The 25,527-nt window shown below is 42.7% G+C and overlaps 2 long non-coding RNA genes across 4 annotated transcripts; one reads left to right on the forward strand and one right to left on the reverse strand.

Annotated features, from left to right (window-relative positions):
• Nucleotides 1–2,814: 2,814 nt before the first annotated feature.
• Nucleotides 2,815–13,627, reverse strand: LOC134485963 (uncharacterized). 3 transcript variants are annotated; one of them, XR_010064429.1, is made up of 5 exons: nucleotides 13,536–13,627; nucleotides 10,228–10,375; nucleotides 9,504–9,632; nucleotides 4,354–4,435; nucleotides 2,821–3,840 (listed from the first exon to the last, which is right to left on the reverse strand). It is a non-coding gene; the product is annotated as an uncharacterized LOC134485963 (long non-coding RNA). The 3 variants fall into 3 exon arrangements; XR_010064431.1 differs by lacking the exons at nucleotides 2,821–3,840; nucleotides 4,354–4,435 and adding an exon at nucleotides 8,729–8,834; XR_010064430.1 differs by lacking the exons at nucleotides 9,504–9,632; nucleotides 10,228–10,375 and having other exon boundaries at nucleotides 2,815–3,840.
• Nucleotides 13,628–13,631: 4 nt separating this feature from the next.
• Nucleotides 13,632–14,424, forward strand: LOC108350289 (uncharacterized). Its single transcript, XR_001837023.3, has 2 exons — nucleotides 13,632–13,785; nucleotides 14,249–14,424. It is a non-coding gene; the product is annotated as an uncharacterized LOC108350289 (long non-coding RNA).
• Nucleotides 14,425–25,527: the final 11,103 nt, after the last annotated feature.

Here is a 25,527-nt window from a genome sequence, read left to right on the forward strand (position 1 = left end):
CAGTAAAAGAAACTTTATTAACTCAGATGAATGTCTGCCTTTAAATGTAAAATTTCGCAAGGGTGATAATTAATTTTTAACTGATCTTTCAGAAATGTTTGTGGTATTCAAAGGAAACAGCCCCTTTAGAAACCTTTCAGAGAATGCTCCCTGAGAAAAATCACTGTGTTCTGTCTTGGTCACGTCAGTTATTTAGAGCAACTGGCTTTGTGGGGAGTTAGAACTGCCTGGCTTGCCCTCTGCTTCTGCACAACTCCTCGAAATAGTTCATAGCCTAAGGGCAGCCACGGACAGATAAGGAGAATCAAATTCATATTAATACTTTTGTCCTAAAATATTTATGCCATCCAACTACCTCTAAAATCTATCCCAAATTGCTTCTTTTAAAATAGTAGAGGGGACTTTTATTTTGTCCCTAATGTGTCCCACTGAATGGTACATACTGCTAATGGGGATTGAACCCGGAGTCTCATGAGTGCTGGGCACGTGCTCATCCCCAGCCTATGCTGAGTCTCTTAAATAATGTACCAATCATTAGCTTTCTGTGATTATGAACTCTACTTCTCAGTTGCAAAATTAACCCCCACTCTGTCAGCTAGACATGCGTTGATGCTTCATGATGTTGCTTTTTTTTTCTGTACTCCAGAGTTGGTACCTAGAAATAATAATATGATAATTTCGTTTTCACAACAGGAACAAACATAAGCAGCCCAAACCTTATGCTTAGATACCGAGCTAGACAAGTGCTAGGACAGACCCCAAGCATTCTCGAAATCCTGTGCTCCGCAGGGAGTCAAGTGGAAAGCTTTATGCCAGTGACTCGGAGCCTAATGTCACTGGAGATGTGGAAAGCAGGGGATGACAGAACAGGTCAAGGGGGTGCACATGCAAAAGATTGGGGTGGGGCAGGAGAAAGGAGCTGGGAAGAAGCCTCTGTGATAAATGCTTCTGCATAGCTCCAGGCTTGTCTTCAGCTGTTCATTCAGCAATGCCTGGACATGGGAACTTCTCTTCCGCCTTCTCTACGTCCATCCATCATGTACTCCTTCCCTATATTGTCACCATGCAAGTCCTCACTCTTGCCGCACTTCCCCATGTACCACCTGAGTCTCAGATCTGCCTATGAAATGCTGGACGCAAGCCATACACATTGGGAAAGGGCTTCTCCCAGACCCAGACTCGATTCAACCATGACCCTGACCTTGTAGAAAGTGTTGGTGCCCTGTGACTGGAACTGACAGTAAACAATCTGAGAGTCACATCAAAGATGCTTATGTTCGTTTCTACTACAAAGTAGCTATCATACATTTTCGCCTAAAGAAAACCACATCTAAGCGGAGAGATGATGGTGCACACCTTTGATCCCAGCAGTTTTGTGACAGAGGCAATAGAATCTCTTAGTTCAAGGCCATCCCGGTCTACACAGTGAGTTCTAGGACAGCCCGGGCTACATAGAGAGACCCTGTCCCAAAAACAAAAGAAGAAAGAAAGGATGGAAGGAAAACAGGGAGGTGGAAAGGAGAGAGTGAGGGAAGAAAAGGAGGGAAGAGGGGAAGGCAGGGAGGGAGGAAGGATGGACAAATGGACAGACTAAAGAAAGGAAGGACAAACAGAAGAAAAAAAGAAGACAGAAAAGAAAGAGGGAGGGAAGAAAAGGAAGGAAGAGAAGGGAGAAAGGAGGGAAGGACAGATGGACAAAATAAAGGAAGGAAAGAAGAAAAGAAGAAAGGAAGGATGGATGGACGGACAGACAGAAGGAAAACAGGTAGGAAATGACACGTGATGTCAACACACGTGCTTTAGTTTCTGTTAAAAACAATACAGAGTAACCGTTACATTCCAAAGCCACCAAATACCAATTTAGTACATGGAAACCCTGACAGAGTTTTAGCTGATGAAATTCTCCCACAGAACAGTGTAGCTAAACTGAAGACTGGCTACCAAGAAGTCTCAGGCCAATCTCTACTGAGTGTGAGCTTCGTCACACAAATGTCCTGCACAAGGAAACTGGTTTTCACGACACTGGTCTCTCTTGAAGTACTCCCAAGCAGAAACTGGCCAGCTATGGGGGATAGGAGAGAGAAGGAGGGATAACATCTTAAAGGAGACATATGTACAGGGTCTTGAGGAATTACAGTGTGATCTTAGAGAGAGGAAAGTCCACTCAACAGCTCAGATGGCATGATTCTAAGCATGGCTAGCCACTGGTTCTCTTGAACAAAAACTCATGCGGAGTCTCCTGTTGGCCCATGTCTTTCTCTTTGGGAAGCTACAGGCTCCAAGATCTAATGAGACTGATTCTGTGTCTTATCCGCGTGACACAAATATGTGTCTAAAAATGTCTTTCCAGGCTGTAAACTCCTGTTTAAAAATATTTATTTACTTATTTAATTTTATATGTACATACGTGTGCATGAGTTTCTGTATGTTTGTATGCATAGATGCAGGTGCCCCTAAAGGCCAGAAGGCATTGGATCTCCCAGAACTGGAGTTCCACAGGTGAGCTGTAAGCTACCTCCTGTGGTTAACTGGCCCCTGGGCACTCAGGAGTTTTTGAAACTCTGGTTCAGACAACTGCCCATGTAATTACTCAGTTACTTCAGGAGAAGTTTTCTTGTAAGAAGGCTGTGAGACTCACAACACAAAATTGCTCTTAATGAATGTTTCCCAACAAATCGAACCTCTTGAAATCTTTCACGAAAGGTCACTAATAGACCATCAGCCTTTTAAAGTTGCGGGGTGATTAGCTTTCCACTTTGCGTATAATCCAAAGGTGACTGCTGAGAAACACCATTTCTCCTAAGCCCTTAGCACTTCTCTTCCCTTGTCCTTCAGAGCCCTGAGAGACTGTATTTAAACAGTCGTACTGACAATATTTTAAAGTTGCTTAATTAAGTGAGCAGGATTTTTTTTTCCTTGGGAAAAATCCTTGGCCTGTATTTAGATCTTATTTTAAACCTTGGTATTTTAAGGAGTCTTTCAAGGTATTTGAAGGATTCTTAATAGTTACTCAATTATTATCGAGTCAGATTTCTATTATTTTGATCCCTGTAATCAAATCTTTACCTTGGTGATTTGCAAGTTAAGCCTCTATTTCAGAACTAACTTCTTTTATGACTAGCACCATCTTCTATGACGTGTGTCAAGATGAAGGTGAGCATAGGTTGACACACACTTACGGTGCCTACGTTTGTTAAGCACACAGTAGGAATAAAATGTGTGCCAACATTCCTAGATGCTAATGGAAACAAAGCTATGGAGAACTCACTGTGTAGTAGGTAAACTGACTATGATACAAGGAGTTGGGGGTGAGTCATTAACCTTGATGATGTACTAAACAATAAGGCACATGAAACTCAAGAATCACGGGCAATCCGATGATGTCTATTATCTGAGGGATCTACTAGGACTAGGGTAGGAACCACAACACAGAGAAACTCAAAGAACTAAAACGCAGATTCAAAGGGCAGCGTTTATGATAACAGTCACACAGTGTCGCTGTAATTAAGGCTGCTGACTTAAATGGTTGGAATCTGCATTTTATATTGTAAGAATAGCTCTTAGCAGTAGACATAATAATAGTGACAGCAAGGGAGACAGATGCATGTGGCCTTCTTGATCTAAGTGCTTCCTGTATCACCTCCTTCAGTATTCGAGGCATCCCTCGGAGGAAGAATTAGTTGGCCTTCTTTTTATGGGCTTGGAAGCTCGAGGACTCAAAGATGAAAGTAACGTCTCTAAACAAACTCTGTGAGGATGAACAAGCACCAAACACGGGACTGAGCCCACGTCGCCTCCCCACAGACTTGATGGTTTTTAGCATTCGTGGATGCCATCAGCCTAGAGTATAGTAAAAAGAAAAAAAATACGTGAAATTTTGGGACAAAATAGATTGACAACTGAGAGATAGAAATAAGGTGGGTGGAGGTGTGAGTACACGGTGACTGGGGTGTGTGTCCAAGTTCCAGAACAGGCATTTCAGATGTGGTGTGAATAAGACAAAGAGAGACCTTTCATTCCAGAGGCTTCCATGCCAGTCGAGTAGAAAGACAGCCAGGAAGAAAACAAGTGACAGTGACCTCCAAACCATGCTACCTACGGTGGCACTTGCTATTTCATCCTAATAAGGAGACGCTGTTTGCTCAAAAAAGAAGGAAATAAGTGATGTTGTCCTCGGTGAGTGACATGGATGCGTATAGTGCCAAGGGTGACAAGGGCAGGGTTAGGGCAGGGCTGCTTTACCTCTAGAGAGCTGTCCATGCCTGGGCTTGGCACGTTGTCCCTTGCAACCCATTGTGGGGTTTTCCATTGTGGGGCCTGTCTCGCGCACCATAGAATAGTAAGTATCCTTACCTCTTCACACCAAATCCAGAAGTGAGACCTCTCCCCTGTATTGTGTGGCCAGCGCAATCATATCCAGACATGTCCAGTGTCCCTGGAGATGCAAATTCAAACCAATCATGGGGAAGAAACAACACCCTGACTCAGTGACCCTGGCACTCTTCCCTGAAGAAAAGATAACTGGTCTAAAACCAAGGGCTATTAAAAGCCACTCAATAAAGAAGTTAGGGTTGGGAGTGAGGCCACCTCAGACAAAGGCAAAAAGAATAAGGTAAGACTCTTGCCAGTGGGGCAACATGCAAGAAGGGCTATGGCTCACTGAAGAAGGACAAGGAATTGAATAAGAGCGATGGACAGCTTCAGACAGGGCTGCTCCATGGGTAGCACAGGCTTTGCTAAGTGTTTAGTTTTTTGAGCAATGCCAGAAGCAGGGAAAGCATTTTAATTCTAAAATGGATCATTTCTAAAAATCTGTTTGTCTTAGAATTCTTCAAAGAGATAAGCACTTATCATAACTAATTAGAACTATGAGAGGAAACTATTAACCCCTTCACACTCTGAGTCCATCTTTCCTCCCGCAAATGTTTACTGAAGGTCCATATGTCCCAGATAGTCAAGGATTTGAAATACACCATTAAGCAAGAGAAAGATCCTACCATCTTACATTCTACTTAGAGGAAACTGATATTTTTAAAGGGTACAATGAAAATTAATGACATGGTATGACAGAAGGCAGTAATTTCTATGGGCAAACTATGGCAGGAAAGAGAAGGGAAGTTATGTTGCAGGGAGACAGAATACCACAAATGGTTGGGAAGGATGGACATGAAGAAAATCCACCATCTTGTTGGGCTGTTTGTGGGGAGTTCTATTCATTCTTCGTTTGTGGTTTTTTAATTGAGTTCACTTATTTGTCAGTTTGTTTGCTGTTTGTAGGGGCGCATGCATGACATGATAATGCCTGCTGACATCAAAGCAGACTGTCAGGAGTCAGTTCTCACCTTCTACCCTGTGAATCCCAGGGATTGGATTCAAGTCATCAGCCTTGGCGGCAAGCCCCTTTACCCACTGAGCCATTCTTTTCTTCTCAGTGTACTGGCTGCAAAATCCAATATTTGGTTCCATGTCTCCATAAATAGATCTCGTGAACTGACATGAAAGCAGCTGGACTGGGGACAAGGCTCAACATACATGTGTGGTGTCCAAGACCTGGGAGTCCAGAAGGAACATCACCTTGTCTGGAAGTCAGCCATGGATAGGTGAAGCCCTATAAGTCACCTTTATTTGACAACTGAAATCTACAATGTACCATTGTCACGAACATGCATCAGGACCCCTGAGAAGATTCCAAATACTGCCCAAACTCATTATTCTTGAAGGACTCTGAATATGTCTGATGAATCCCAAGCAAGCATTGTCTTTCTTTCTTTCCTTCTTTCCTTCTTTCTTTTTTCTTTCTTTCTCTCTTTCCTTCATTCTTCCTTCCTTCCTTTCTTTTTCTTTCTTTTATTCTACCTTCCTTCCCTTCTTTCCTTCTTCCTTTCTTTCTCTCTTTCTTTCCTCCTTCCTTCATTTCTTTCTTTCTTTCTCTCTCTCTCTTTCCTTCTTCCTTTCTTCCTTCCTTTCTAAATATAGTCCATATAGTCCAATCTGGCCTTGAACTCCAAGTGATGCTGCTGCCTCAGCAACACATGTTTATGGATTATATCATGAGCCTTCATCCTTGGATTTTTTTTTGCTTTATTACCCAAAAGGTAAAATAAAGTCAAAAAGGTAAAAGTGACCATTGGAGATGTAGATATCGAAAACACTCCCTTCACCTGAGATTTGTCAAATGGCATTTCTAATTGTGAGCTAAGAACAAGTTAAAATCCCACTGTTGGCACAAGATGTCTATCAATGTGTTCATCTCCTAAGGTCACTGTGAGAAATATGCACAGTGACATTGCAATGGAAACTTACTCTTTTGCCATGGCACCTGAACCAGTCAGTTCCTCCCACCCAGGGATGAAGCTGGTTGTCAGCAGAGTTAGCTCCACCCCCAAGAACCCCACCCCACCCTACCCTGGGACTCTATTAACTGCCTCTTCTGTAATCGTTCCTCTGAAGAGTCTGGCTCTCCAATGCATACCTAAGTCTCTTTATCCTAGGCCTTTTTATCAAGGTTCTTTCCCCCCTTTGATTAGAAATAGATTCTTTTCTCAGACACTAAATCCTGGCTGTAGTTTCCCTTCCCTCCACCTCCCTTCCCATCCCGACTCCTTTTCTGTTTCGCCTTAGAAAAAGAGCAGGCCTCGGAGAGATAGCAGCGAAGCATAACAAAGTCAACTGTAAGATAGAAGAAAACTATCACATTGGAGTTGGGCAAAGCAAACCAAGAGAAAGAAAAGAGCCCCAAGAGCAGGCACAAGAATCAGAGAGACCCACTCATTCCCACACTCAAAAGTCCCATCAAAATACTAACTCAAAAAGCCAGAATATATGCAGAGGACCTGGAAGTTTCCTTTTAATTGATTGGTTCTTTTTAATTAATTTAATTACGCAAAACAATGTGTTTCACCTCATCATTTTCACACATGTATATAATACACTTGGACCATACTTATCGCAGTTACTCTTCCTTGTGTCTCTGTTCCCTTCCTCTTCTCTAAGAATCCCATTTGATTTTCATATTGCCCATTTTACATTCCACACATGAGGAGAATCATATGGTCTTTGTCTGTGTCAGCTTACTTTGTTCAATGTGTTGCAAAAGACATGGTTTCTCTTTCTTTAAGGTTAAATAATACTCCATAATGTGTATGTACAATATTATTTCTTTATCAGTTTATCCATTTGGTGGGTACCTATGCTGATATCTTGATCCTTAACAGGATCATAGTAAACAGGACTGTGCAAAAATCGCTGTAGTACAGACTTGAAGCTCTTCAGCTCTAATGGAAGAGTATTACAATGGAGCTTGTGAAGGTCAACGTTTGAACAGCCTCTGTGTGTCGAATCTGTCACACTTGTGAGAACATTCAGATAACCTGTGATAATCTCTTGGTCACAAAACCAAAACTCTGGTTTTCCAAAATTTTAATACTTACAGGTTCCAGAGATAAGGACAAAACATGTCTCAAAGGATCATTTGTTCATACTCCCATGGTGACCAGAGAAATAGACACTTCTGACTGGACCCATTACAACAACCTTGCCAGGATAGATACTTTCAGGAGTAAATTCTGTTAACTTCCATCTCTACTAATGTTTTAGTTTTTAAAATAACAATAATTAATAACAATAAAGCCGCTCATGATGGTACACACCTATGATCTCAGAGCTCTGGAGGCAGAGGCAGAACTCCAGATTTCAAACTCATGACTCCATAAAGACAATGTGTCTTACACAAACTAGACATGTCTCAAAGTGGAAAGAAAATTACTACAACGACACAAGAGCCAGGCATACGGACCCATAAAAGTGATGCCAGTCCTCAAGAGGCTGAGGCAGGAGAACAAAAGTTAGAGACTAGAGGCTGGAGAGATGGCTCAGTGGGTAAGAGCACTTGCTGCTCTTGCAGAGGACCCAGGTTCGGTTCCAGCCATCATGTGATGGTTTGCAATCATCCCTCACTCCAGTTCCAGGAGATCTGTCCTCCCTTCTGGCCTCTGCAGGCACCATGCAGGCATGGGGTACACATATATACATACAAGTAAAACACTCACATAAAACAAAATGAATACATCTAATAAAAATGTTAAATAAAAATTTAAAAAAAAACCAAAGCAGTATTGTCAAGAGATTAACAGAATAATAACCAAACCAACCAGTTAAGGGGTGTATTTTAAAAGTGTACGACACTGTAGAATCATAAGCTTTATTAACATTCATGTACACTTCCACAAAAGTTGGACAATTTGTATAGAGAGGGGCAACGGTGTTTGTCTGTTCTTCTTTGTTCTCTCAGCATTTCTGACCCTGAGAATGTATACATTTTTCAACCACACAAAACCATCCTGCGGTCTTTGAGGACAAGTGGATGCCCAAAAGTTCTATTCAATTCTGACATTAACTTGAGTCTTCCAGGACCTGTAGTGAAGATGGTCCCTCCCCTTCACATGCCAATCATAAGCTTATTCCAGATTACCACAGCTTCTGCTAATTTTGATCCCCATTCAACAATGCATACATACTTGAAAATGCTATGACTATTTATCCGGAATAAATTATATGCACCTTGTCAATTAAAAGCACTAGAAATACAAGTATTTATGCAAAACTAATGCATTTTATCAGTTAAAAATGATTCAAGTATTTTAAAAGATATGCCTTTATATTTTATAGAAACTATACTTGAATATCTCATATGTGAAGAATTAATTTTTAAACTAAGGTTAGGACTTAATACTTCCCTTCCTTAAAAATGAAAAAGCCAAAATCACCAAAATGCAGTCGGTGAATGTGGACATTCTTATATGTTGGATTTTGAGCAGTGTGCTTCCTTTTTTAGTCTAAAAGAAATGGGAAAGGAAAAAGACAAGAAGTGCCCAGAATTAGAGATTTTACTTTAGACACAATATTCTACTGCACACTCAAATGTTAGCGCTTCAGCTATTGCTTCATACAAACAAAAATAAAAACTCATTTCCCTGGTGGGTACAGAGCAGAATATTTAAGATGTTATCACAATCCATCAATTCTGTTTCACGGCCTACCAAATACATGGACGGAATACATTGCACTTAAAATTCTCGACTCTTCTGTCACATATTGTCTGTACAGGTAAGTTCACTGGAGTGGTATTTTCTTTTAAATATCACTTAAGATCACTCAATTATCAGAGTAGAAGGAAAGAGCCCTTTAGTAATAGTATTGTTGAATATTGGAATGAAAGTCCTTGAGCCCCTTGTCTTATGAAATAAGTCTTTTTGTGTGCATAAAATATAGTTCACCATTAAGCATTTTCTACAAAATGGGGGACAAATCCCAGTGTAATCTTCATACAAAGTTATTTCAGGAGTCTAATGCCTGTAAAATTATGGTTGTGCCTTGTCCTAAATTTGAGGGTCTTTCTACATTTTCCTCATAAACCCCATTTTTCAGGGGCTTAAGACTCAACCGTAGAAATGTGCTTCCGGATGAAGCCTGGAATACCCGATTTCAGCTGATCTGGTTATTACCAGGTGAAGCGAAGACAAAAGTTTGCATTATCTCGTCCTCTTTGGATCTTTGAGTTTGGAAACAGAACACTTTCAGGTGTTTCCTCGTTTTTCGAAAACCTTTACCTTTGGCCATTTTTTTTTCAGAATCTAAGGAAAAGGATGAGATGAGCACGTGAGGCAATGATTAGCAGATGAGTGATTAGAATCTCAAGAGAAAGCTAAGGAGGTGCTGAGTAGCTCCCAGCCAACCCACCCTCCAAATTCCAGACAAAGTCCGGTGGATACGGAAGCTCATTACGATAGAATGGCAACTATTTGGAACCAAGAGCTTTTATCGAGTGAGAACAGAATACCTAATGGAAGTCTATAGCATGGAAAGTCATGGGAAATTTTAACCCTAAGTGTTCCCTGCACACCGAGATGATGGTCTAGATTTAAAACTGTAATGAGAGGCCCAACTACCTACTGTGAAATAATATGGTAGTGTATATTGCAGAGATGTGTGTCCTCCCCAGAAAAGAAGTTTTATTTGACTTCCCTGACTAAACACAGAACTATCATGCTCAAGATCAGACTAGCTACAAAATGTCTTATTTCGTTAACTGTGCACGCCAATACGTTAGAACAGTTCCCTGGTGGCCAGGGATGTCTGAGTGCTGCAGGACTGCAGAGCTGAAGCACAGGAGAAAACAGGAACTGAGGGTCCTGCTAACTCAAATTCACTTATAAATCTGAAGTCAACCTGTTCGACAGTCAAAAGCTCTTTGTTGGTGATCTGTCCGTGTGAAGTTCAAGCTTATTTGGAAGAGAACCCACTGCTCATAACCGGACGTAAGCTGTGCTTCGTGTCCCTCTCAGCTTTCAACAAAATATAGAGATGGGCCACAAAGCTGAGAAAAGAGAAAAATAGATCCAAATAAATTTTAATTAATCCGAAGTCTTCATAAAAAATAAATTTTAAAGTTATAGAATTTGGGATGCTGTCTAACAGTATTCGCCCACTTCGTTTTTTGCTCTCCAAGTATTGTAGGAAAGAAATTAAACAACCCACAAAGCATTGCTTTCCTATCTTCAGAAAGCAGTCACACACTATCTTGGTCAGAACCGCCTTTTCTATGTCGGTGTGAGTTGCTCTCAATCATGGTGGGAACCCACGGGCAGCGCCCACTCTGCCAATGACTTCCATGGTAGAAGGATATGATGGCTGTCTCCTGCCATAGTTCTAATTAGGAGGACGGTTAGAAAACCATGGCAACATACATGGATCAGGTATTTCTAGGAAGTAGAAACAAAAGACATACACACAGAGAGAGGCAGACAGACAGACAGACAGACAGAGACAAAGATAGACAGAGACAGAGAGACAGAGAGAGAGCCTATTTCTCTGCCCTTTGGAGATTTTATCATATGAGCAAAGACCTTTGCCCATCATATATGCTTCTGAAGGATAATGCAATTCCTCATTTTTTTCTGCCTCTCTTTTTCTTTCTCAGACAGGGCGTCACTACATAGCTCAGACTGAGCTTAAGTTCACAATTGTTCTGCCCTGCCTCAGCGTCTCGCGTTCTGGGATTATAACCATGTACAACCATGCCGTGCTGCAATCCCTTCTTCATTAGGCATCTTTAAGGGTTAAGACTTATAATTCCAACTTTGTATCATAATATCTTTCTGAGCGCCATGTGTGTAATTAAAACGAAATTTATAAAGAATTTATATAGGTGATACCATTCCTTTCCACTACCCTACCGTCTCCCAACGCTGTCTTCTGTTGTCCAAACCAGAAGAGATATTGTGACATGGGAGCCTGAGAAACTCAGACAACTGAAGTCGGCTTTCCCAAGCCCAAGCAGAGCTGAGGAAGAAGGAGGAGTGGCTCTCACGGCACAGGAGTCAAGGGCCATGATGACGAATGTCCACCCAGTCAAAGCAAGCACACAGTGAGCACCTACTGTGGGGAGTAGTCACTGGGCCACAAAGATCCAGTGCCACAGGCCCTACACAAATGAAGAAGGCATAGACAAACATGTGAGCACAAGTCACAAGCCTGTGCAGAAGAAGGGAACATGTGTATGGCTGAGAAGGAAGGAGCAAGTCCTTTCCTTACAGCAAATGCATTCCCTTAGCTCCTTGGAGAGAAGGTTAGGAAGGTATGCTCCAGTATGGAGACATAGCCTTTATTCTTATCTCACAACTTCTCTTAGGAATCCATAGAAAGGGTCCAAGAGAAATTCCTATTTCTCTTTTTATTTCTTGCCCCCTCAAGATCAAATGACTTCTGTCGTCATTTAGGGATTTCGACTGTCTCTGGAAAATGATGGCTGGAGAAACCCAACCAGAATGAACTGCGGTGTGGAGGCCATTAGGGGAGAAAGACTCACAGCCAAAAGGGGGCTTCACAGAGTGCAAGCCAAGCAGGGCATGGGGAAATGAGCGCACACTTGGTCTTCGCAAACATAAGGGGATTTTTCCAGGAAAGCGACAATAATTTAATTACAAGAAATGCTTCTGATATTGCTACCCATGAAATCTTTTTTGGCAAAGCGACAGACGGAAGATGTACTGCAAGCTAAGTGACCACTGATAGGTCTGGGTTAGAGCTAGATTAAAGGTACTACGTTAGCTGGTTGTGGAGAGAGCTTGAAACAGCAGCCAGATGTGCACGTCTGAACCCTAGTGGACCAGCACACCTTAGGCGCTGGTGCACCACCTAAGGCCACCAGGCTCCGTCAGTGCACACTAACCAGGTTCCAGTCAGCAAGCTGACCATCAGCCATCTTTTTTCTGCAAATTTGTATATCTTTAGTCCAAAATATCCGTGAATCTGATTGATTTCTAAAGGAAAAATCAGACCCTCTTGCCACTAATATACGCTGAAACCGGAAAAGGACCCTCATTTCAGGGTTTATTTAAACACACAGCACACTCAGCAGGAAAAGGCACGGTAGCATTTCAAACCTTCGTTGCACTAGAGTGCTGTGTTTCTGTAGCCAAAGCCTTAACATCCTGGTGAAAGCTGATAAAACATCCGGTGCCTAGCAGCAGTCTATGGGCGCAGTCATCCTTAAGAGTCTTTCAAGTCAGGGTGGGGCTCCATTTGAACTCAAAGAGTCTTTAAAAAAATGATGCTTTGTATTTTACTGGTAACTATCCAGATTTTTATTTAAAACAGAAACTCAAAGGGGGGAAAAACGCACTGGGAAAAAAAATGCTACACACAGTTTCTGTTCTGAGCCATTAATTTTTCAGTCAGATCTAACTATCATTTAATTGGTTCCTGATGCTAAAACTTGGATTCCACTTTAAGCTCTTGAAACTAGAGCATATAGAATAATTTGTTATGCTGAGCTATCCATCCCAAATGTCCAGGGAAAATAAAACAATCTCAAAAATAAAGCGAGGCTACCTTCTGTGGTGGCACAAAATTAATAGCATAGCCTAAGAAATAAACCTGCATTCTGTTCGCCAAAAAAGTATCGTTAGCAATTTCATGATGAAGTAACGTTTAATTCATATTAATGGCCAATGAACAGAGAGCTCCTCAGCCACACAAAATTCCAGGAGCATAAATTTTGGAAACTTGACCTCACTTCATGATATTCAAATCATAGTTCAGGTAGATATGCTTTCATTGGATGTGCAAGCAAACTTTTACTTCTTATTTTTTATACTTGTGGATTAGTTGTGGATTAATTAAAATGACCAATAATTTTTTTTTTTTTGGTTCTTTTTTTCGGAGCTGGGGACCAAACCCAGTGCCTTGCGCTTCCTAGGCAAGCGTTCTTACCACTGAGCTAAATCCCCAACCCCATGATCAATAATTCTTAATACTATGATACACTCCCCGAGGAATTGAACATTTCAGAAATTTTTAATACCGCCCATGTTACTATTGTTATTTAACAGTTTGAAATTTTAAAAAAGAAAAAGGATGTAGTCTATAGACGCTTTTCTTTGGTAAGAATGAGAACAAAAATATTGGATAATTTGGAGATTTAACGGGAAAAGCCGTTATGAAAGTCAGCATTGTACATACGGTCCTATTCATACCAGAGTCGGTGTGTTTTCATCCGGTTCAGGGAAACTCTCTCAACTGGAACTCCGCACATGCAGATAAGCTGGGGGCGGGGCCGGGGAGCCGGTGACGGGGGTCGTTGAGGGCGGCTGAGGCAGCAGGAGTCTAGAACCTTGGTGAGCCTAGCGGTGCTCTAGAAAGTCATCAAATTAGTCGGGTGTTTGGTGGAGCCTGAATGTAGCCCCAGTGGTGTGGTGCCCTGGTTCTCGGGAGCTTTTCATGAAGGTAAGGTCTGCATCACTGCCACCACCGTGACTAGCCAGGGGTCTGCAGTCTCCGTAGTCACACAAGATCTTGTAAAAGATGACCTCTCTTAACCACCCGATTGAAGATTAAGGGCTATATGGTGGAGCTGTTTGCTGGCCATCGAAGCCACATGAGGGAAACAAGTCAACAGCTTACTTCGAGGAGGAAGGCGTGAAGTTACCTAAGTTCTCAAAACTTAGAACATTGCTGATGAAAATTCATAAGTTCTGCTATTTTTATCTCAGGCAATCAGTGTTACAAAACACTAGCGATGTGTGTATGTTTATTAATAAATCAGTTTGTGGGTGGTATGCCTCTTGGTTTTTTTGTTTGTTTGTTTTTAAATCTCTGACCAGCTTTTCCATGGGAATTTTGAGGTTTCTCCCTTATATCAGAATAGTTACGCTAATTGACTTCTTTCCTTGATTTTCTCGGAAATCAGCTTCCCCTGACAAGATGGATGGGTACTGCAATGATGTCACCATCATCCCTTCATAAACCCTCCATTTCCACGTCTACCTGCCTCAGTGGAGAGCATCCTATCACAGAGAGAAAACTTCCTGGGCTGGAAGGCTCCGCCCACCTCCCAACTCCATAAAGCCATCCAAATGGTCCTGGGCCCTTGCTTCCTTTCGTCTTCTGCCTTCTACCGTCCTCTACAGAGGCTTTTGGATATTCTTGCCTGGAGTGTTGCAGGTTTTTAATTCTTCCTCCATATTCCTTCTCTTTCTGTGGTCCTCCCTTTAACTCCCGCCCCCTTATTCCTGTGCTCGCGAGACCCTAGGGCCTCTAGAGGGTCTAAAGATTTAATTTCATTTTCAGGCCATCCAGACCTTCTCAGCCCACCTGCCGCCAGCTCCCATGTTTATCCAGCTTGCATTTCCCAAATCCAATCTTTTTATTTTTTTTAATCTGTTGCTTTCTGCATACAAATATAATTCCCACCATGCCTCATCAAATCGGAATTAAGATTCCTTACAAATTCATCTTTCCCTGCTCCTCCTTCACGAACACCATCCAGAATCTTCTCTGAGGATACCTGCTTCACTGCAAAAATAAAATCAGCAGTCTACAGGTAACCCGGAGCTCCCCAGAGCTGGGATTTCTGCTCATCACTAGTATTCAAAGCTCTTAATCCAAGGAGTGTGACTCTGGAAGATAGGCGTAGTTAGGTTAAGAAAAGAGAAGAAAAAAACAAAAGGAAAATAAAGGGATAAGGGCGGGGGTGGGGGGAGTCTGATGCCATTTTTAGAATAAAGGCTAAATTTTAGCTACCTGAGATAACCAACTACTGGAAAACCCAAATACCAGAAACAAAAAAAAAACAAAAACAAAAACAAAAAAAAAAACTTTCTTAGCCTATTCTGGGAGGTTTGTGTGAGACCCTGCCTGCTGAGTTGCTCGTTGAGATTGGTTTAAAACCAATACGATATAAAGAAAATGAATGGCAAGTGGGATGAGGATACTTAATCCTGAAGGATGCGCCCTAGACACTGAAATAGGACAGGAAGAGGAGGAGCAAGGTTGACTAGATATGATTGGAGCATATCAGCTCATCAAAGGGCACCAGGGGAAAAAGTGGGGATGGTATATTAATGGGAGGGGAAAGCCAAGCCTGCAGTTAGATAAATGGTATATATATTTTTTTTTTCATTTTTCTCAGGCCAGGGGCATAGGCAAAAGGTGTGTTTTCACTAATGATGAATCTTGCTCCTGTGTTTCCCAATCTGGCAACACTGGAGTAGGGAGGAGGGACTCTCAGAACGAAGGCAGCAAAACGGGGCTTTTCCTTCAGCACAGCACACGGTAGAGCTTCCTCCTCTGACTGTTTACTTTGCAGTACCTGACAAGATCCCTAATTTGGAACCATTTTCATTTAGGGGCTTGGTGTCTAAAAATCTAAACAGCTAAACCTCAACTCGTAGCTAAGAAACATCAAATAATGGTGGCTTCTGAAAAAGAAAAAAGAAAGAAATTACTCCATACCGCTATCAAAAAGCAATGTGTCATAGATGAGGCACACTCGGGTGGGTTTGTCCAGCTTGAGCAAAGAAAAACCAGTGATGCGACACAGATACGACTTACTAAGACATTTGGAAAGGGGGAACGTTACGGACACCCAGCTCTAAGGAACACACTCTTCTTGTAAGATGAAGCCGGGGGTGGGGCGGAAGTAGCCTAGAGAACACAGCAGGAATAAATAATTCCCAGTGATTTATTTAGGGAGCCTGAAGTGTACAGTTCTGAACAAGATATTTTCCAGAGCCTCGAAAGCTGGCGTGACTTGGTACCAGCCTTGCCTCTGGCTCTTACACCGCTCTTCTACTTCCGGTTTCCAGGCTGTATCTCTACGCGAGTGGTAGTTCCTTCTGTCCCTGGCTTTTCTGCCACCCCTGTACATCTACTCTACAGTTTTAATGTTCTGGTAAATACTGACAAAGGACCATTCGCCTGCCAGTCAGTAAAAACACTAATCTGAATTTTACCACTAACAGGATGACTGTCTCAGAGAAGCAATTTACCACCATTCATTCGTCCCCTCAATCTTTCACCACGGTTTAAAAGTCACCAAGATGTTGGTCTCTTTCCCTCTTTACGTAAACTCAAGATGGCAATGCCAGATGTAAGTCTTGAGAAAAGGAAATGAAAGACCAGCTAACTCCTTTCTCCCAAAGCCAGTTTAAGCTTCCCTTTAAAGAAAGGTAACTATACTTGCATTCGGAATTTATGCAATGTTCTTACGTGCTATTGGATAAGCATTTGTGCTGCTTCTTAAATGTCCGTAACATCATCTTTTGTAGAAAGAAAATCTAGAAATCATCTGCATGAATAGGTAGTTAAAAGGGAAGACAGGAGTGGGAACCTAGGGAACAAGCAAATGTAAATGGTGGATGTCCTCGTGCTCCTTAGCAGACATGGGATCCAAGCCCATAGGGGAGACTGGGAATTAACAGTCCTTCTCACCAGAAGACAGCTGGAGTACACCCATGCAGACGATTCCTAACTCAGCACCATGCTGGCCTCAATGGTTACCCAGCTCAGTAACCTCCAAGGGCTTCTCTTCTCACTTGAAGAAGGCAACTAGAGGGTCCTGGGAGATGGCTCAGCAGGTAAAGTGTTTGCTGTGAAAGCATAAGGACCTGAGTTCAAATCCCAAGCACCCACCTAAAATGCTGGATGCGGCATGGCAAGATGTGCCCATGGTATAATAGTGACTCCAGTGTTATGAGGGTAACTGAGTACTGACTGGTTGGATTTAAGACCCATTCCGTAGAAGGAAACACATATCTGGTACTGTAGACCTGGCCAAGGACCCATGGATGGGAGTTTATGGACTCCAGGTGAGTGAACCTATTTCTGTTACTTTGTTAAATGGACACAGTATCAAGATGCCTTTTCAATTCCTGGCTCTCTACCCTAGATTAGTACAGTTCTCAGACCTCATCAAGGAAGTTTCTTTGCGCAATGGATAGTAGTCAACACAGAAACTCACAGCGCAGAGAGTCAGTGTGTGCAGAGAGCTCATTCATCACTGAGGACTCATTACACCCACACCCACAAGACGAGAACTAACACAGAAGCAAGCATAGTAAGACGGTAAGAGCCAAAGACTGGGAAGGCCTGGATTGAAACAGTGTCCTCTGGACACAACAGGCGTTCTGCCCTCATGGACTCCAAGAAGCTATGGTTGCCAGTCAGCGTTTGTGGTGTGGACTTGCAGGAGAGGTGGTGGTTCGTGAGGGAAAGGATGGTCCAATAGCTGGGGAGCTATTGGAGTTGATAGCTCCTTGGAGGAGGAAAGTTGGTTTTCCTTAGAGGTATGGCCCCTGGTAGAGAACCGGGCTCCAAAAGATGTCCTTGTGCTCCTTAGTACATTGGCAGCACAAGCTAGAATCAATGGGTGTAAAAATAATTTTAAAATCTCTTGTACCTTCTGTTCCCTTAGTTCCCAACAATAACCACTCTAAGACTAATGAGTTATTATTAAATGCCTACACCATAAGCTTTGGCTCATTCCCTGACGATCTGGTAACCTATTCAACCCATTTAAGCTATTCCATGTTTACCAAGTAGTTAACGACCTCTCCTTCAGTCTCAGCCCTTAGTGTCCGCTCAGCATCTCCCTGATGGTTTTACATCTGTCTTCTCAGTCTGTGTCCCATTTTGTCTCTCCTGCCTCTCCTTGAGTCTCCCCTTTATCTCATACCATTTCCCAGAATCCTCTCTTTCCTGCCAATGTCCCACCTTCTATTTTCTTCCTCAACTCATTGGCCATTGGCTTTTTTATTGACAGGTGATATTTATAAGAGATTCTCTCTACAAACAGGTTATTAATAAAAAAAGACACGAAATTAGGAAGGGACGGAGGGTGGATCTCGGAGGAGTTAAGCAGAGGAGTAGAGATGAGTATGAGCAAAGTACATTGAATACATGTAGGAAATCCTCAAAAAATTGTCCTAAGCAGTCTGTATATTTTTAAAGCCAGGTAGCACAGTGTGAGTAGACAAGAAGATCCTGGGGACTCGGTGATCAGCCAGTCTAGCCAATCCATGAGCTCTAGATTCATTGAGAGATCCTGTGTTTAAAAAAATATAAAGCAAAAGATAATAGAGGATGACATATGATAATAGTCTCTGGCCTCCACATATGTGCATAGCTGTGTATACCACATGCACAAATACACACATAGGAGGACACACACATGTTGACATAAACACACCCATGCACACACATTCATGAGAGAGAGGAAGGATGGATGGACGGACGGACTAACTACTGGTTTGCTTGGTTGGTTGTTGTTGCTGTTGTTGTTGCTGTTGTTGTTATTGTTGTTGTTGCTGTTGTTTTGCTTGGAGGCACTGGGCTGGGAACAGTGGAGGGAATATGCAAATCCCAATCTGACTAGGGAACTGAGCCACACTAGAAATAGCATGCCCAGGATTATTAGTGCTCCAGTTCTCAGACTCCCAACTGGTACTCTCGCTTCAAGACATGAATGACACTCTGCATTCAAACATAAACACCAAGACAGCCACTGAGTTAGAGAGATCAGATGCGTTTCATTGCATCATCTCTAGATGATGAATGGAAATCTGGTTTTCAATGCCTCCCACACTCCACTCAGTGTCTAGACTGAGAGGGTTTTTTTTCCTGTGTTAGGTCTCAGGCTGAATAAAAGTGAAATTGAAAAATGAGAGTAGTCCTCAGTTGGAAGTACCTAATGGTGAGGATGGAGTGAGTTGCGTTATCCCAAAGGCACTGTTCCTAAAGCTTGAGGATGGCACCAACAAGAGTCCATCCCTGAGCCTATCTGTAGAGACAGACAGACTACAAGTAAGAACGAATGAAGCCTTGCTCCCTCCATGTGGTAATGTAAGCAGTCCCACGAGTGTGAGAATCCCGGGGTGCCAAGAAGCCAGGATCCTTGCACCCTTGCCTTCGTCCCATATGCTCTGGCTCTGGCCTTTTCTTGCATTCTGACCAGCAGAAGGAAAGGGAAAGGAATAAAGCTCCCAGTCTGAGGGGACAAACTTACAGGCTCCAAGTGAGTGAAGTTATCACTATTATTTTGCTAGACAGACATAGTATTGATCTGTCCTCTAAATTTATATCTCTCTACCCATAGCTTAGTGCAGACTTCATGAGAGGTCTTCTTGAACACAAGTCATGTCTCTGATTGGCTCACCCTTTTCCCAGAAACTCACCACATTGTGTAATTGGTTCAGCTAAATATTCTGAGAGCCCAACCAACTCCTGCTGCCACAGACCGAGAGTCACGTGGGACAGGACTCCCCTTCACCCTTTCACTCCATCAAGAACTTGCTGCCACTAGGGAAGCCCTGTTGAACCTGAACTATACTCCCATTATGAGGCACAGTCACTGGCCATTCCTCACAGAGTAAGAGTCTCAAGCCCAGAATGGCTAACTGAGGGTCTGCTGTGAGGTGCCCCTCCTCTAAATGAATATACACGTGACTGGTATTTTTAAGCACTTGATCTCACCTTAATTCAAGAGTGAGAACAGATTTGTGAGCAAAAGAAACCGCCCATCTTACAAGATGTCAGTCTATGAGAGATGAACGGTCCCTGTCCCCTTCCAGGATTTCATGTGGCCTTTGGTATGGCGAGAATATTATATCGCTTTAATACTTGGGATATGAGAAAATGAAAGTGATCTTTCTGAGCGCATTTCCTCACTCTTGAGTCTTCTCTCATGTACCAATTCTAAGCAGTCATTACGTTAATAAAGGGGAAGAACAATAAATCCAGGGTTAAAATGAATTGTACCTGGCTCCAATTAAAATGGCATTGAATGTATGCAGGCAATTCATTTGGATCAATAATGCTCCCACCAAAGAGCACAAAAGACGGTCCATGTCACAAGAAGTCTGAGGTCCTCATTGCTGTCCAGAGCATGCACATGTACCATCGGGTAGTTATATTACACTGAAGCCACTGTCAAACATCATGTAGAAGGCAACGTTAAATATGGGTCTGGAAGCCAGTCAGAAAAATCCCTAAGCTGTTTACTTGAAGGTTTAACAATATAAATCGTCAAAGAAGAGAAAGAGTCTCCTGGAGAAATTACTCCACTGTGTACCACTACAAGAAGCCATGTGGAATCATATTTCATTGGCTGAGTGAGATTCCCCTGGCAGGCCATCTCCCAAGGGGAGGATGCAACATCTGTAACATCTCCAGCTCTGGGGAAAAAAATGACATTGAATCCTAGAAGAGCTACATTTCCCCTTAGGGTGGAACAGCATTCGAGAGCCCAGGCCTTAGCAGTTGTACCCAACTGTCAATCCCTACTGTCACTTCCTCACCAATGTGCACACACACACACACACACACACACACACATATACACACACACATACACACACACATACACACACATGCACACACACACATACACACACACATACACACACATGCACACACACACATACACACACACACACACACACATATACACACACACATACACACACACATACACACACATGCACACACACACATACACACACACACACACACACACATATACACACACACATACACACACACATACACACACATGCACACACACACATACACACACACATACACACACACACATACACACACACACACACACACACACACACACACAAACATACATGCGATCCCGGGAGTGGGGTGGTGAAGAATGTAATTTGTAATGAGAAAGAGAGCTGTATTCTTCATTAATACGTTTTGTGGTCCAATGATTAAGGCTGTCACTGGAAGTTATTTACCTCTTGCCTTTTCATTGAAAATATTAAAAGACCATTTGTTTTAGACAGCCTGCATGCTGCTTACCTTTAATAATATGCTTCTTGGGGAGCAGAATTTTAATTTTTGTACAGAGTGTGTTACTGGCCAAAATAAAGCATCGCATGTCACAGAATCCTTTCTGCTAAGCGCAACCACAGGGTACAATCCACTCAAAGGGAGATTACGTGGGTGACTTCCAAGCTCATTCTGGGTTTTTGTACCTCCTCTCTCCTTCCTGCTGACTGAAAGCACAGATCGAACTGGGGCTGTGACTCACAATGGCCCAAGCTGGCTCGGACCCTGAGGTGACTATGAGATTGTAAGTCCTACCTTATCAAAACAAGCTAAGTGGCATCAACAAACAGAACCTAGACTTTGTGACTTGGAAAACCTTGCTTCGCTCTTGTGCAACAGGTCAGGAAAGCAAGGGTTCTGGGCAATAGGTTAGTTTTTCTCCAGTCCTTACAAGAACCGAGGCTCTTGGGATTCTGTCATCTGTGTTTGTGGCTTTCCAAGCCACCCAGGAACCCTTGTCTAACCAAAACTAAAACAGAAGCTGGGTCCAGAGATTGTCAAGGGATAGCCACCTCAGCATGACTGTTCCCCTTGGCTGGAAAAGCTTGCACATTCAGCTTCAAGGATGTCGGTGAGAAACTCTGTCCTTAGCAGACAGCCACATTCAGACAGGATTCTCTACTGTGGCTAAGAAAAAGCTTCAGTCTCAGGACAGGTGGAGAAGCAGTGGGCTGGGAGACGGCACTTCTGATGGAAACCTTCCGGAACCCAATTCTCGTCTTCCTGCTTCCACACTCCTTATATTTGAGACAAAAAGTAATTTTTGTGTTAACCATTTTTATTTTCAAGGGTTGATCCCCCACCTTTTGCAGTGTAAAACTAATTCTAAACAGTACACAGTGTGTGATTTTATCTCTAAATGGAGGACTCTTTTGGCTTAGGGTTCAAAATACATATGGTCATTTAACGTATTATTTGAAGTTATGAAGATTTGTTTAAATAAGTCTTGGGAGGCCATTGCTGCAATTTTGAGTTAACTTTTAAAATACAGGGTTGATGGTGGTTAAAGGTACTTGCCACCAAGCCTATCTGAGTTCAATCCCTGGGACTCACATGGTGGGAAGAGAGAGCCAATTCCTGTAGATTGTCCTCTGACCTCACACATGCACACACATACATGCGTACACACCCACAATAAATAAGTATAATAAAATACAACTTTTCCTTATTCTCCCCCCCTTCTGGCCCTTTTATTGTACCATATATCACGTGACTCTTTCAAGCCATGATATAATAGTGCTGATATAAATCCTAGATTCACTTGATAGAGTGACAAATTCTACACTTTACAGTTATCTAATAGACGACGGTTCTTTTAATCTGGACTGTTTAGTAAGCTATCTAACTAAGGAGTTTCCATTTTGGAAGTAAGATTTATCATTTGTGTAGTAAAATTTTTATTATATATATTATACATATATATATAAACAAGATGTAGGTTTTTTGCGAAGAAGCATTTTTTGGGGTTTTTTGTTTTGTTTTGTTTTGTTTTTTTCTCCATCTTTATTAAATTAGGTATTTCTTATTTACATTTCAATTGTTATTCCCTTTCCGGTTTCCAGGCCAACATCCCCATAACCCTCCCCCCTCCCCTTCCTTATGGGTGTTCCCCTCCCCTCCTCCTCCCCTTTCCGCCCTCCCCCCACCAGTCTAGTTCACTGGGGTTCAGTCTTAGCAGGACCAAGGGCTTCCCCTTCCACTGGTGATCTTACTAGGATATTCATTGCTACCTATGAGGTCAGAGTCCAGGGTCAGTCCATGTATAGTCTTTAGGTAGTGGCTTAGTCCCTGGAAGCTCTGGTTGCTTGGCATTGTTGTTCATATGGGGTCTCGAGCCCCTTCAAGCCCTTCCAGTTCTTTCTCTGATTCCTTGAATGGGGGTCCCGTTCTCAGTTCAGTGGTTTGCTGCTGGCATTCGCCTCTGTATTTGCTGTATTCTGGCTGTGTCTCTCAGGAGCGATCTACATCCGGTTCCTGTCGGCCTGCACTTCTTTGCTTCATCCATCTTGTCTAGTTTGGTGGCTGCATATGTATGGGCCACAGGTGGGGCAGGCTCTGAATGGGCGTGTGGAGAAGCATTTTTAAGTGATTTCAAGCAATATATACTATTTCATGTGACAATACAAAACTCTTTCTTGAGACTGGTAAGGAGGGAGTGTCACGGTAGCTTGATAGTTTTCTTCTGGTTTTGCCATGTGGTGCTTAGCTTTGGTTTAGTCGTTTGTTGTTTTGGTTTGTTGTTTGTTTGTTTGTTTGTTTTTTGCTTTTGCAATTCCGCTATCTGCCATGTGTCTCCAGAGAGCTATTTCCACTTGATCTAGCCATATCTTTTAAATCATTCACATACACATCTATATTTCACAAGGAGGCAATCATTAGATTTTTATAACTAAAAACTGCCTAAACTGGATGCTCCTCTATGTTTCAAACAGTGTCAGCGCACGTTGCAAAAGTCCAATTTAATGACAGAAATGGAGTCTTTGACTTCATGGAGAGGTCTAAGCTCTAGAAAAAGAACACAGGGCTTCTTATCAAATCTAGGCTCCCGACCTTCGCCAGTCCCTAAAACACTTTTAACCCAATTTTCCCATCCATCAAAGGAAATGTTGGAACAATCTCAAAAATCTTGTTCCACTCTGCCTATTAGTCCTCCGCTCTAAAGTCCCCCTGTCCTGTAACCATGAGGCCCTGCTCCCAACAGGGAGAGCAAACTGCCCTACCTTACAGTAAAGCTGCTTAGGAACATGGGAGTATCCTTAGAATTACTCAGAAATGGCTACATGATTGCATAATTCACGGGGCTGTATTTTGCACCATCCATGACAACTTTTAGAAACTGCTAGTTACCTTCTTACTGGGAGTTGGTTATTTGCCAGGCACGGTGCCAAGCGAATTACACACAGTATCTCGGCTAATCCTCTCGACAGCCCCAGGAGGGCAGCGATAGTATCCCCATTGCGCAGATGAGGAATCTGGGACTTAGAGTGATACTCTGTGCCATGCAGAGTATCAAGGAGACCCTATGGCTGCCCAGCTCCAAGCGCAGCTCTACAGCCCTGGGAGAGATGCCTTCATGAGGTCAGTCCGTCCTAGCCAGCTCTCTTGCCCCCACTCTTGGCTGTGCCCTCTGAGTCACCCATATTTAATTACACCATGGAGTCTCCATAGTAAACATTCCTTGTGTCCCTCCCAAGTCCATTCCCTTACTTCTCCTAATAATAGACGCAGACATTAATTGAGCATTTGCCACACTTCTCAGCTCTTTAAATAGATCTCTCCCTTAGCCTCCACAGCAGTCCTCTAAGGTCGATACTACTAACTCCTCCCTTTCTCAGGAAGGACACTGAGGCACAGAGAAACCACCCAAGCCACAAATTAAAAACCAAAAATGTGCATGTAGCTCTAATTTCGAGCTAAATGAAGATTGAGCAATGCCAGTAACATTCTACGTTGCTATTTACTGAATCTTTTACAACATTCTGGGCCCTGTGCTAAATGCTTCATATCCGACTGTCACCTGTAACTCTCCTGACAATCCTCCAAGATTGGTATTATTGCGATTACCGCCGTTCTTCAGAGAATGCCAAACCCTGGATGTCTTGGTTAAGTCATAAGAGAGAGTCATCCAGAGGTTCTCTAAAGCCAAACCTTGCAAGATGAGGCTGAGAGACCATACAGTTTTCTTCTTAGGAATACTCGTGTGTTTTCTTGACAAATCACCCAGCCCAACTTTGCCTCAGTTGTCCTGTATGTGAAGCCAGTGAGTTCTGAAGATTACTGTTGCTACTGTATGAAAACTACACAGAACCATCTCCAGCATTGAGTAAAAGCAACATTGCTGTCCCACAGAGGAAGTGGGAGCCCCGAGTTGGCCTTTTCTTAGCAAAGTTGCTTTTTTTCTTTGTCCCTCTATCTTATCATTTATGAGATATATTCTTTAATAATAGGACTGGATAGATGGCTCACTCAGTCAAGTGCTTGATTTGCAAATATGAGGACCTTGGTTTGGTCCACTAGAGACTACATAAAAACTCTGGGAGGGGTCACATACATTCGCAATCCCAGCACTGGGAAATCAGAGTCAGGAGGCTTCCTAGGACTCACTGGCTAGACAGCCTACCCTGACTGATGGGCTCCAGAGGAATGAGAAACCCTGAGGATTACCTCTGGCCTACACACATACATACACACACACACGTACATGCACACGTGCCCATGCACATGCATACACATGCACACAGACATGCTTGATCGCACACACATGCACAAAGGAAGAGAGAGAGAATAGTAACTACGTTATATTGTTAGTGCAAGGAAGAAATAAGTAAACATGCTCAGAGCCAACAG

Source organism: Rattus norvegicus, chromosome 2, assembly GCF_036323735.1.
Source record: "Rattus norvegicus strain BN/NHsdMcwi chromosome 2, GRCr8, whole genome shotgun sequence".
NCBI lineage: Eukaryota > Metazoa > Chordata > Mammalia > Rodentia > Muridae > Rattus > Rattus norvegicus.